This window comes from Orbicella franksi, chromosome 2, assembly GCF_964199315.1.
Source record: "Orbicella franksi chromosome 2, jaOrbFran1.1, whole genome shotgun sequence".
Taxonomy (NCBI): domain Eukaryota; kingdom Metazoa; phylum Cnidaria; class Anthozoa; order Scleractinia; family Merulinidae; genus Orbicella; species Orbicella franksi.
The window spans coordinates 34,466,872-34,479,587 of NC_138146.1; the positions used below are offsets into that span (position 1 = coordinate 34,466,872).

The 12,716-nt window shown below is 41.8% G+C and overlaps 1 pseudogene; it reads right to left on the bottom strand.

The window, feature by feature from the left end:
* Positions 1-2,904: 2,904 nt before the first annotated feature.
* On the bottom strand, positions 2,905-12,165 carry LOC145479509 (E3 ubiquitin-protein ligase TRIM71-like; annotated as a pseudogene).
* Between the last annotated feature and the right edge of the window lie 551 nt (positions 12,166-12,716).

Here is a 12,716-nt window from a genome sequence, read left to right on the forward strand (position 1 = left end):
TCTGCTGACCCAAAAACCGCAATTTCTTGTTATGTAATACCTAACAATTTGTCCTCGACTCCGGAGCCGACGGTTCGGAATCGAGCCTCGCCGGGGGCATGTGTTGTGTTTCTGGGCACGACACTTTATTTTCACGGTGCCTCTCTCCATCCAGGTGTATAAACGAGCACCGGCGAATTTAATGATGGGGGGTACCTTGCGATGGACTAGCATCCCATCCAGGGGGAGTCGAAATACTCCTAGTCGCTTCACGCTACTGAAACCGGGATAAACTCCGGACTGATGAGCCACTCTGCTCGTATGCAGACTTTTACGAGGCTGACCGACAGATCGAGGCCAAAATATACAACCTAAGTTAGCGAAGTCAAATTCAAAAGATCTAGACAAAGCAAATTTGAATTAATTTCGACAGTCAAGTGAAAACCGCTCTAATCCCCAGTGTGACTTCGGGCGGACTCATTACTCAGTATCCGGTCAGTGTAACTTGACGAAGACACCGGACTGCAGACTGCAGACCAAGGGTAAAATGCAGACTACAGACTTGTCAGTATCGTGTTATTTCCATTATCGAGCGCTGAGTCGACCGAAAACAGGATTATTCAGGCTAATCGCAGCGAATGCTGCACTCCGATTAGCCTGAATAGCGCTCCGGTTAGACTGAATATCACTCAGATTAGCCTACTTCCGTGGATTTCGGATAGGTGTGTGCCGCGAAGGGTCTTAAACCTTGACCCTATTTAAGGATAAAGGACATGAAAAATGACACCCTAGGTCCATTTCTGAGGCCCAAACCCGAAAAATGACACCTTATTGAAGGGAAAAATAAAAATTAAGAATAGTGTGGACGAAATCGGAAGAAATGGAAACATTCTGATTCTTCCGACTCCGATTCCGTCGAGCTTATGACTCCGATTTTCGATTTTCACTAGGTCGTAAGCGCTCTCATGACTCCGACTACGCCTCCGTCGCTAGTGAAAACCAGCCTTTAGGAGCCACCATATGAATAAAAGCAATGACGCAGTACTTGTGGAGCAAAAAATCTAAAAGAAAAATCGCGAGGCGACGTAACGTTTGCATGAGTGTTCCTTCCTTTACAGAAGAAAGTAGCCTCTCGGACCAGTGAGGGCTATGATCTAGACTACTTTCTTTTCGAGTTAAAAGTTTGAACTTGTATTTAAAAAAATCCAAATCAAGGCCGTTACAAGTTTCTAGAACTAGTTAACCGGAGGGTGGCAAAGAGTTAATGCGTGACGCGTGATCGCCCAAAATTAGCAGCGTGATGCGTGATTGAGGCCAAATTAGCCGCGTGACGCGGGACAGGACATCATAACGTGATACGTGATTTGCTATTTTTTTAAGCCCATGATGCGTTATTTATCAGTTAGATTTCCGTGATAAGTAAATGTTCTTTGAACTAGAAGGATATCATTCATTCAAAGTAAATGGTAAATAGAGTCTTTAAGAAGATAAATAGGGAGTTTACGAAACCACGACGCCGACGCCGAGGACAACGTCGATTAAAAAATGAATTTATATTTTACCTACGAATCTCGCGATACTCTCAAGTCATTTACTTCGTTTATGACTGTCAAAACTATCGCAAAAGTAAATCCGGAACACAGCGATAAATTTGAAATAAAAATTTAAAAAATTAGCCGTCGTGGTTCACGTCCTCCAGACAACGCAAAATTTGGTCATTTCACGTTGTTGTTTTGCAGAGGACGGCAAAGAAATGTACCAAGAATTATAACGCACGTTCACAGCTATTGTACTGCTCATTAATTCTTTTGTTCAGTGACGTTCCCGTTGCCGTTGCCGTCATTGTTCCGTAAACTCCCTAATAAATCATGGCAGACGCGACACCATTTTCTAGTCTTTTTCGTCCTTGTCTTGACCTCTGATGTCTTTGATCTTGGTGGATCTTCATGGTAGTTTAGGTTCAAACAATTGTGATCGGGATTTCTAAAAAAAATTGTAGGTAGTGTTCAGAGCTACCTTAAATTTTCGAAACTTTAGAGTGGCTCTGAACCCTACCTACAGAATTTTTTAAAACTTTGCCAAAAGTTGCGTATTATCATGCTTATTAAAAGGTGATAATATAAAAGAAATTCACCGTGCCGTTTTTGAATTGTAAGCCCCTAAAGTTGTAACTAAGGGTGTTTTTAGGAGGTCATACTGTTGCTACGGTAACCTATTGTGTCACGAAAATGATAACAACGTGTTCACCAATGATTGGGCAGTTTTCTGATACCATGATTGTAGCATCAAGTGATAAAGAGTGGTTATGACGACCCATCTAAATCTAAGTGTCGGAAACTGATTTGAGCCACCTTAAAGGTCGGCACAAACGAGGGGACTAGCCCCTGCGACTAGTCCCTGCAACAAGTCGCGGGGACAAGTCCCATCGTGTGAACTGGCCTTTGGGCCTCAAAATCTAGTCACAGGGACTAAAATTTGGTCCCTGCGACTAGTTCCACGAATTCAAACTGGTTTGAACTTTTGGGACAAGTCCCTGCGACTTGTTTCTCAAAACGCTTCGTGTGAACTGTTCGTGGGACAAGTCCCTGTGAACAGTCCCTTCGTGTAAACTCTTCAGGGGACTAGTCGCGGGGGACCAGTCGCGGGGGACCAGTCGCGGGGGACCAGTCGCGGGGGACCAGTCGCGGGGGACCAGTCGCGCGGACGAGTCGCGGGGACGAGTCGCGGGGACGAGTCGCGGGGACTAGTCGCGGGGGACCAGTCGCGCGGACGAGTCGCGGGGACGAGTCGCGGGGACGAGTCGCGGGGACTAGTCGCGGGGACTAGTCGCGGGGACTAGTCGCGGGGACTAGTCGCAGGGCTAGTCCCCTTGTGTGCGCCGACCTAAAGCTTTGGAAAATTAGCAGTCATTCCAGATAGACCGATAGATCTCTAACGGAGTGTCCTAGTCAAAAAGTACAGCTTTAAAAAGTGTACGACTCACTGCTCATGTCAGCGATGCAACGTACTCTACTGTTTACTTTTTAAAGTACTTTAAAAAAATTGTAATTGGTCTTCGTCCCCGTCAGAAACAATTACACGACCACTATTGCTTACAGACACACCATAAGGATTGGAGAGTACGAAAATTCCAAACTTGGTGACAAACATTCCATCTGCAGTGAATACTTGAACTCCGCTATTAGTCCATGGGCCAAGACCCCCAAAAGTGGTTTTTTTGTACCATGTGGAGGGACCAGTGCTATCACGTATTTTCTCAATCTGCAATAACTGAAGTCTATTTTAAGGTATGATAGCAAGCTTCTATCAGTAGCTTTCTTGCTCTAAACATGTGATAAAATGACGTCATCTAAACTGCCTAATGACCACGGATCCGGTCAACAGCTTCAGATTCTGAGCGATGTCCATCGTACAATTCTCTTCAAACAACATTTTATACATTTTAGGCCTAGCAGAATATGACATTGATTCAATTGCAAAAGAAGAAAATTTTTCTAAGGTTGTCTCGTTGCCATGGAGACGGAAATGGTCAATGAGTCCACAACTGAAATAAAAGTCACTGAAAATAAGGCTTTTCACTTCCTAATTTTAAAAAATAACAACTGCAATATACGTTGTCAAAAAGTTCAATCATTTGTAGATCACTCTAGCACTGGCTTGGATTAACTATTCAGCTAATGAGTTTTAAAGAGCTCCCTTAACGAGTCCTCTTTCTCCTGATATCATCCATTCTGAAGCCATACCAGTACCAAACACATTGGAGACTTGTCCTTTTCGCGTCAGTCAAGCACCATTTTCACTTAAATGTAAACAAAGACTCATGTTTAATGTCAGCAAATATAACAGCTAAGTTATTTTAAAGCATTTAGCGGTTGCCATGACAGCCACAAACAGTTACTCGATACATTAAAAAGAGTACATCGTTCGAAACTAAACCTTACGAATGTAAGAGTATGTATAAGGAAAGTTATTTCATATTTTTCCTATGGTTATGAGATTCTTACCTTTCGCTTTCTCCATCGTCATTGTCGTCAACGGATAATACATCGTCGTCATCATCTGGCCTGTTTGTGCAATCTTGAAGCCGGCACATATCAGTACATTTCAGCCCATTGACAATGCAGGAGCACGATGGAAGTTTGCAGGACCTACTGCACTAGCCATTCTAGAACAGCTTGCGGAGCTGGCTGACCACCCATCCAGTCTACGACCAGCTTGTCGTCTTCACTACACCAGCCAAATCCCACTGGTGATGGGATGGCTGGGCATCTTTGTAAACTTCGTCTCCAGACAGCAGCCTGGTAGTTTGCTCGTAGCGAGTGTTTATGCAGCGTATCATTGCAGGGTGGCAGCTGGTTGGAATCAACGTCTCCTCTCTTCAAACAGAACAGTCGATATCGCAGCTCATTGATGTCGCTTGTCCCAGAGTTGCTGCAGTACATGGCACATGTAAATTTCTGAAGACTATGGTACAGGTGATCAGACATATTCCAGAACATACCCAAATGCTGGAACATCTCTTGAAATTCAACATTTTGCTTTACAATTCGATAACCTGCAACCTTTCCCCGTCCGGCAAAAGCACTAAGAGTGTCGCACCCTGTGAATGCATGAAAGCCCGGCAGTGATCTGCATACACTTGCTCCAACCCTCTCAACTACTCGAGATATCGATGTACTTGACTCTGGTCTGTGAACCACTTTTAATGAATACTGAAGAAGGAATAAAACTCTTGAAGGCCAAAAGAAGTACCAACACATCAGTGTCTTCTGATACTATGACGACCGAAGCAAACCTCGATTTAGCTGCATGGGCTGCATGTAAGAGGATTCGGGTGTCAGCCTCCTCTTGGGTTGATTCGAGCTCACTGATAGGTTGCATTATTCCAGACGATAATTGGTAACATGTTTCGCCACACGTGACAACCAGAGTCTTTCCAGATATAGCTTCTCTGTGTACTTTTCTTTCTTCCACTCGCTGGTTACAAACGCTATGAAAGCTTGTTTGTTCTTTAAGCTACACAGGTATCTTCTCCACTGTTAAACCTTGTGTTCGGCTTGAATATTGCGGTATTCGCTTCCTAAACCGTCAGCCCTGTTCTCTCTTTCGGCGTTCTTTATGGATTCCTCTCTGTAATCTTCGAAGACGACATTAATCCTGTTACTTGTTCCACCTTCGTTTAGAACTCTGCAAAGAAGAGTTTTAGCAACTGCCGCAAATGTCTTCTTATCACCTTTCAAACACTGGACAAGAGCCATCCCATCTATTACACATGCTGAGGGTTGGGGAATGGCATCTGCTGCTTCGAAATTTGTATGCAGTTCTTTAGCCAAGGACGCTTTGTTCGTCTTACGCATCAAGCCATCTGCGGTAGCTAATGACCAAGGGAGTGGTCCGAGAGGTTGGGATAACACTTCTCTCATCTGTAAGTCTCTGCTCTCTGCGATGACAATCATTTGAGCAAACAGTCTTCCGTCGGCCTTGATGATCACTTCTTGGTTCTTACCAGCTTTAACTGATACCTCCTGGTTCAAGTGAGCAAAAGTCTTTCAGCTTAGCTTTCGTGATTGAAAGCCGAGAGCAACGACCTCAGTCTAATCCACCAAAAGTCAAGTTCCATGATTCAATCAACAACAACAACAACAACAACAGTTTATTTCTACTACTGTAAACAACTAAAAGAATTTACAATTACAATCTTGTAAATTCTTTTAGTTGTTTACAGTAGTAGGAATAAACTGTTGTTGTTGTTGTTGTTGTTGATTGAATCATGGAACTTGACTTTGGGTGGATTAGACTGAAGTCGTTGCTCTCGGAATGCTTTGTAGGCTTCCTCTCCTTTATCTTTAGCTTGTAGGAAGTCGTGCTCTATATCAGGAGTGGCAACTTTTCCTGTGGAAAGACAGACGAGGTCTTGAAGGTCAGGGCTGAATGGGTTGAGCCAAGTGTTTTGAAGAATTGACACTATGGATTGACCATCAGCTTCATCTCTTTGTATTCTTGTTGGTTGTAGATCTTTGTGTTGGGAACAAGAACTACTGATGTGCAGTATATATCTTTGAGTTGCCTCAGGAATGTGCTCCGGTATTCAGCGACCAGGTAGAATTTGTAGGATTTCACGTGCGAATTTTTAGTTTTGCTTGCCATTTATGTATGAAAATTACTACTATTTAAACGCTACTGTTTCCTAGCGCGCCAATCTTTTCAACGTTTTCTCTAGCTTCAAGTTAATATCGTTGCGGAATCTATTCTACCTAGCTTCACCGTCTTCGCTATCCAGTCAGGAAACATTTGTAAGTCTTTATATTCTGTCCTGTATTTCTCATATCGCTCGGCTCTTCTTCACATGTATTTTTATTTATTTTTCTAGTCGAACCTCGCTCGCTCTATCTTTCAATTCTCAACGGGCTCCTCGAGTCTCTTCAACAGAGCGTGAGTTCGAAATCTCTAGACGTAGCGTCAACAAGGACTGTAAGCTACAGAATTTGCTTACTGCATTAAGCCTTAGACTGAAACCTTTAGTTCCTCCTGACGTTTGAGTGTCTTTGTTGACAGTCTCCTCGCACGTCTGATCAACAGGTATTCTCCCAGAGGGTTGTCTTCGCCAATCTGAACAGAAAATCCTCCGGATCGCAAGTATTCCAGGGTGTCCGGGTGCTCTGCTGGTAGATGTGACATCTCATGCAGATATGCTGAAAGGTACCTGGCGTAGTTAAGGTTATCATATGCGAAACACCACGGGACAATTTCACTGATATATGAAAGGTGACGATCCCAATCTCCCTCCCGAGATCCTCTTAACAGACCAAGTAATATTCCCACCATGTCAACATAAGACATCCAGAACTTCGATAGCTTCCCATTATCATGTCGGAGATAGCTCGTATACAAGCAGAACAGTTGCGATACTTCTTCAAATGAGGGACTCTCCACTGTGTCTTTGAATTCTTGTTCACATGTGTTATCACAGAGCGCTTTCAGTCCTTTTAAAAACGCATTAACAGTAGGCTTCTTCTCTTTATGATGTTCCTCAATCCAAGAGTTAAATCCCATCCATGCTAGCCTGTTAAGAGCTTCATACATGAGCTTGTGAAATCATACGGCGCGATTATATGTACGGCCTTCTAGAACACCAGCCACAGATCCTTCAGCAATTACTCCAGACTCGACTATTACGTCTCGTAAACCAGCATCTTGGAAACGCTTCCCGATCACTGAATAGAAAGTGCAAATGGTATGGAGCACACCCATTCTCAACACAAGGTCATTAAACTGTGCCCTGTGTTTTCACTTTATCTCAGTAGCTTTAGCATACAGTGCCTGATCAAACACAACAACTATGCTTTGGAGGTTTAAAGTTTCCTTAATCTGTAGGGACTTGATGAGGACTTGGTACACAGCTGACATGTTCGTCGCTGGGGCATTGATTGTTGGAAGATAGCCCACGTTATCCTTGGCAACTTCTTGGTTATTACGCACCAAAATATTGAAACCAGTCCAACCAGGAACAGATTGCTTCTGACTTGCATGAATGCGTACTAAAACCCATAGCAAGTTCTTTCTCCATGCACATTCCATGATTTGATTTAACTTGACCTCCACATATCCTCTAGAATGGGGCCCACAACGCTCGCCGGCATTATAGATAGGTACAGTTTCATCATCCACAGACTCGATACTTCTCCTCTTAGATTTCACAATTTCACAATTTCACAAGACAACCATCAAAATGCTGATTGTTTAGTTATGTAGCTACTTGCTATGGCTTTTATTGAGTTTTAAACACATACCGGCTTACAAACGATGAGAATTAATGATTAAGGCAACACAGTGCTGGGTTGTCGAGTCCATGTAGATCTCGAAGGACTGTAAGTTTTAATATAATTTGAGGTTCAAAATATCACTATATCGTCATAAAAATGCTTATTGTTTAGTTATACAGCTAATATTTTGTATATATTGTTGATTTCTAATCAGATCTCTACTTAACGATTATCGAAATCAGTAAATAAGTCAAACGTACTCACCTGCCGTGAAGGTCGCCATCTTGAATTTCCCCATAATGCATTGCAACATTTGAAGTAATCCATAACTTACTATATCATCGCTTTTAAAGAGGTAAATTGAAATTTGGTTCCTAAAAAATGATTTGTGTTCTTTCTTGTTGTATTTATATGTGTGCAGACTATTTTTGATCCAGCTTAATATTTTTAATATGACTTTTGAAAACAAGCCTCGTTTTCATGCAAAAGCGAATTTTGGTGATATTTCAGCCAATAAAATATACAAGAAAGCTACTCTTTAGGGGTTGCTATCATAACATCTTGTAATTACCCCCAACTTAGCTTCAAATTTGTCACACTCTCAGCTGGTCCCTCTGAGTGGTACATCTGAGAGGGTCTGGCCCATGGACTATATCGTCAGCCACTACAAGCTGTCCCGTTTTGTTGATTGCTAGTCCCGTAGGTCGGCTGAATTCTGCATTTCCAGAGCCCTGTTTTCCAATTTCTTGAAGTTACTTTCCATCGCAGCCCAAAACGTCAACTGTATTGGGCGCCCAGTTTGACACGAATATTTTCCCCTCCCAGTACATGCAGTCAAATGGATCGAAAAAGGTCTCTGCACTTATTTCCTTTAAGAGCTTTCCTTCTGGAGAAAGAATATGGATTCCATTGTAACATACAATGATATTTCCCTGTTCATCCAAGGTGATTCCACTCCAGTACACACCTTTATTTACCTCATAACTAATCTCTTTGGCATATTCTCCCTCCGGATTAAGCAGAAGAATCTTATTCTGAGCTGTTACATAAATCCAGCCAGCACTATCTATGCATATCCCTCTTGGGCCAGTTAACAGCTCATGTTCAATTGCTCTGATGAAGTTTCCTTCTTCATCAAACACTTGGAGTCTATCATTACCGTTATCACACACAAAAATCTCATTTCGACCAGTAACAGCAACCCCCCATGGGGCATTCAACTCTCCCGCTCCAGTACCCTTGCCACCGACAGTTCGCAGAAGTTTGTAGGATCTTTTCTTGACGTGAACCGGGGAAAGATTGCTGATTTCTTCACCGTTTACAAACGCCGAAAATTTATGTTCCCCTTTTCGTTTTGGAATGCAAGAAACTTCGTAACTGCCATTGTTCCCATCCACAACTTTCATCTCCGCTGAAAGTGTTCCATCTTCTGTTGAGGCCAAGTCCACAACAATACGATCGCCAGGAGAATAAGACTGTTTCCCTTCGGAATTCCGAGTTACTAGTTGAAACCTTGCTTCTAATCCAGCGGTGACTTTGTCAAGGCTTTCCATGGTACACTGATTTGCTTTTGTGGGGCTTTTGTCAAGGCGACCGATTCGATCGTTTTGCACAATATTAGTTAAAGCCATGTTTTCCAAGAAGACAATGCGAGGAGTTGCGGACGCGACAAATTCTGTTGTCGGTAGATCTTGCAACAGCTTGCTCACAAACGGTCCTCCTTCCACGAGATCGGCTGCCGTGCTGCAATCAATGAAATGCCTCGCTCGCGACATACAGTCTTCAATCTCATTCAGATGGTCCCTCACTTCCGTTTGCTCCCTTGTCACGCGATCTTGTTCTATTTTTGTCTCCTTTTCAACTTCCGCAATCAATTCCTTTTCCTGTTGCTGAAGATTTCGGATAAGCATTTTGACTGCGATTTGAATTTGACTTTTGACAAACTGGGAACGCTCTTCAATTTCTCGAGATTCCTCCTCCAATTCTCGCAAGGAGTCGGAGACAGTTCGTGTTTCTTTTTCTGCAGCATCTAGTCGATCGGTTACGGTTTGCTTCATCGCTGCTGCTGTCACATCCAAATATTCCATTTCGTGCTTGCAATGCTTAACTCTCGCGCAATCCTGACACACAGGGATTTTGCACTCTTTACAATAAAACTTTAGCACCTCGTTACAATGAACCTTCTTCTGACCTCTTCTTCCCCTATTAACTATGTTCTGACAAAGTGCCGGTCGCTTGAGAATGACTTCAAGATCTTTTTCTCGAAAATCTTCCAGCCCAAGAACGCGGTGACCTCTAGATCTGTCAGCTCCAAGAATGCAATCATTACACCAGAATCCGCCACAGCAAAAACAATAAAAAGATGCTTCTTCTTCTTCTCTGTACTCGCACTTCCCGCAAGATACTTTTGAACTGCTGCTTTCCGTGACGGCCAAAATATCCAGCAGATTCTTCAAGTAATGACAGCTAGGCAGAGTTTCCATGGTGCCGCTTTCGGGAACAACCACTTCATCCTGACATAGCGGACAGCTCGTTACATTGTTCAGACATTCGAGGCACAAAACGTGTAAACATGGCAGCCGTTTTGGTTCTCTGTACAACTGCATGCACACAGAACAAATTAATTCTTCCGTCAGGTTATGCATCAGAGTTGGAACATCCATTTCAAATCGATAACGGCTTAGCTTAAATGTCAGAGTTGGATTTACATGTAAATTTTACACCGATTCCAGGAAAAACCGGAAGTTGCATACAAGCGAGGCTTACAATCGAAGGCGCGCTATATAAAGAAGTCTTCCCTGGGAAGACCGACGTTCATTTGTCAGTCACCGTTGACGTGCGCAGGTTAAATTCAAGATGGCGGGCGATAAGTGAATTAAAGTGTCTTTGCTGTCTTTACTTGCCATAAAAATGAAATATCTTTATCTAACACCAAGTAGTACCTCACAGATTACTATTTTATTGAATGAATCTTTAATCGATGAGCTTACCTGTTGGCTTACCGTGAACAACGGGGAGATCGTTAGTGTAGAGAAACCACGAAAGAAAAACGCCAGGTAAGTTTGCTTTTCAAGGAATCATATTTACAACAAGATTATAAACTGATATTGTTCCACTACTCGTAATGTCTATGCGGATAATTGTTCTGTTTGTAATCTTAAGTCCGATCCCAGTGGTTATTGTAGAATACTGTCAGAGCGTCTGAGCTTGTGAGTTGAATCATCTACTGCAGTATTCACATCGATATGCCTCAAGATATAGCAGATATAGCTCCGAAAATATTTGAAAGAAGTGTCTCAAGTGCTTCTTTTCGCCCAATTTTTACTCGTAATTGATAGGAAAATGCTTAGCTAGTTATTTCTTGTTGATTTCGAGTTAGGTTAAGACAGAGAAAAGGCTTTTGTTTTAGTGGATGTTCATGAAATGGCCCTAAATGGTTAAGTTCTATGTAAACAGTACACCAGCACAGAATATAAGTCCCCAAACATTTTATGGCTTTTTTGAGAACTTTGTTGATTGCTCTCACTATCCATGTTAGAATAATGTGTACTTGCTCTTGCCCAGTGCAGATATTTGCCATCAATTAAAGGTTATTCACAACACTACAAAATATGCACCTTACTCAAGATGAAGCCACGGACAGAAATCAAATTGCCCAGTTGAAATGAATATCTGTACTTTTAGACTGATAGTTACACAACATGTTCTAGTGGATTTCATTTTCACATGCTTTTTCTTGTTGTAGAAATACTAAACCAGATATGGCTAATTAAATATGCATAAATTAGTGTCAAATGGCCATTTTTGCTGGGGGTCCTCCTAACTTGAAGGGAATAAAATATTTTGACCTACTGTTTTGCCACAATCATTCACTCATCAAACCCAACATTTGTGCCAAGTTTGAGTGAAATCGGTGATTTCAGCTGTATCACCTCCTGCCTGGTTCTGACTGGTTTTCTCGTGGACACACTCTTAAGTTACCATTTGTAACTAAAGATAGCAAACATCTCGTGGGAAAGAGTGGTGACGATTCGTCAGCTCTAATTGAATTTACACCCTTGTGAAAAACAAGAGTGTCAAAGTACCCTTTGTAACTAAAAAATAGAAATATCTCGTTATATTTGTATGCATTTGGTGTATTAGGGTGTTGTGACTGTGCAGTACGGACTAGAAATCATCTTTAAGGTGGCTCTGAACTCCATGTACAGATTTTTTTAAAACTTTGCCAAAAGCGGTGTCTTATCCTGCTTATCAACATTTGATAATATGAAAAATTTCAGTGTCGTTTTTGAATTATAAGCTCCTAAAGCTGTAATTAAGGGTGTTTTTAGCAACTCATACTGTTGCTATGGTAACCTATTGTGTCACGAAAATGATAACAATGTGTTCGCCAATGATTGGGCAGGTTTTTTGATTCCATGATTGTAGGATCAAGTGATAAAAAGAGTGGTTATAATGAACCATCAAAATCTAAGTGCTGAAAACTGTTTTAAGTCACCTTTCTAAGTTGTCTTAAAATTATTTTAACTCTTAGAAAGCATCGGTATCGTCAATGACTGGTTCATTTTTCCAGCCTAGTTTTACAGAACAAGCAGCCCGTTTGAAATGTTTCCCTGACTTAGAAGATATAGAAATTACTCATTCTGTACTGAAAGGTGCAACTGAATCAGTTTCTTCGTCGATTTGTGTGAAATAACCTGCACTCTTTGAGCATGGGCCACAAACAACGGGAGTAAACCTTGTCCGGATCTTAAAAATAGGCCTATTTTATTGTAAAAATAATGAAGGCCGATAGTAGATAAATGAAAAAAGTTTATTCAAGCGGGATTTAAAAGTTTAAAAGTTTATTCAAGGTAGATGGGAAGTTCCAAGTCCAACTGTATTTTTTTTCCAGTTTTACTTCCGTAGTTCTTGGGGCGAAGTTAAAAATTCAACCAAAAGATACCCAACAAAAAGGACAAACACACTGAACCA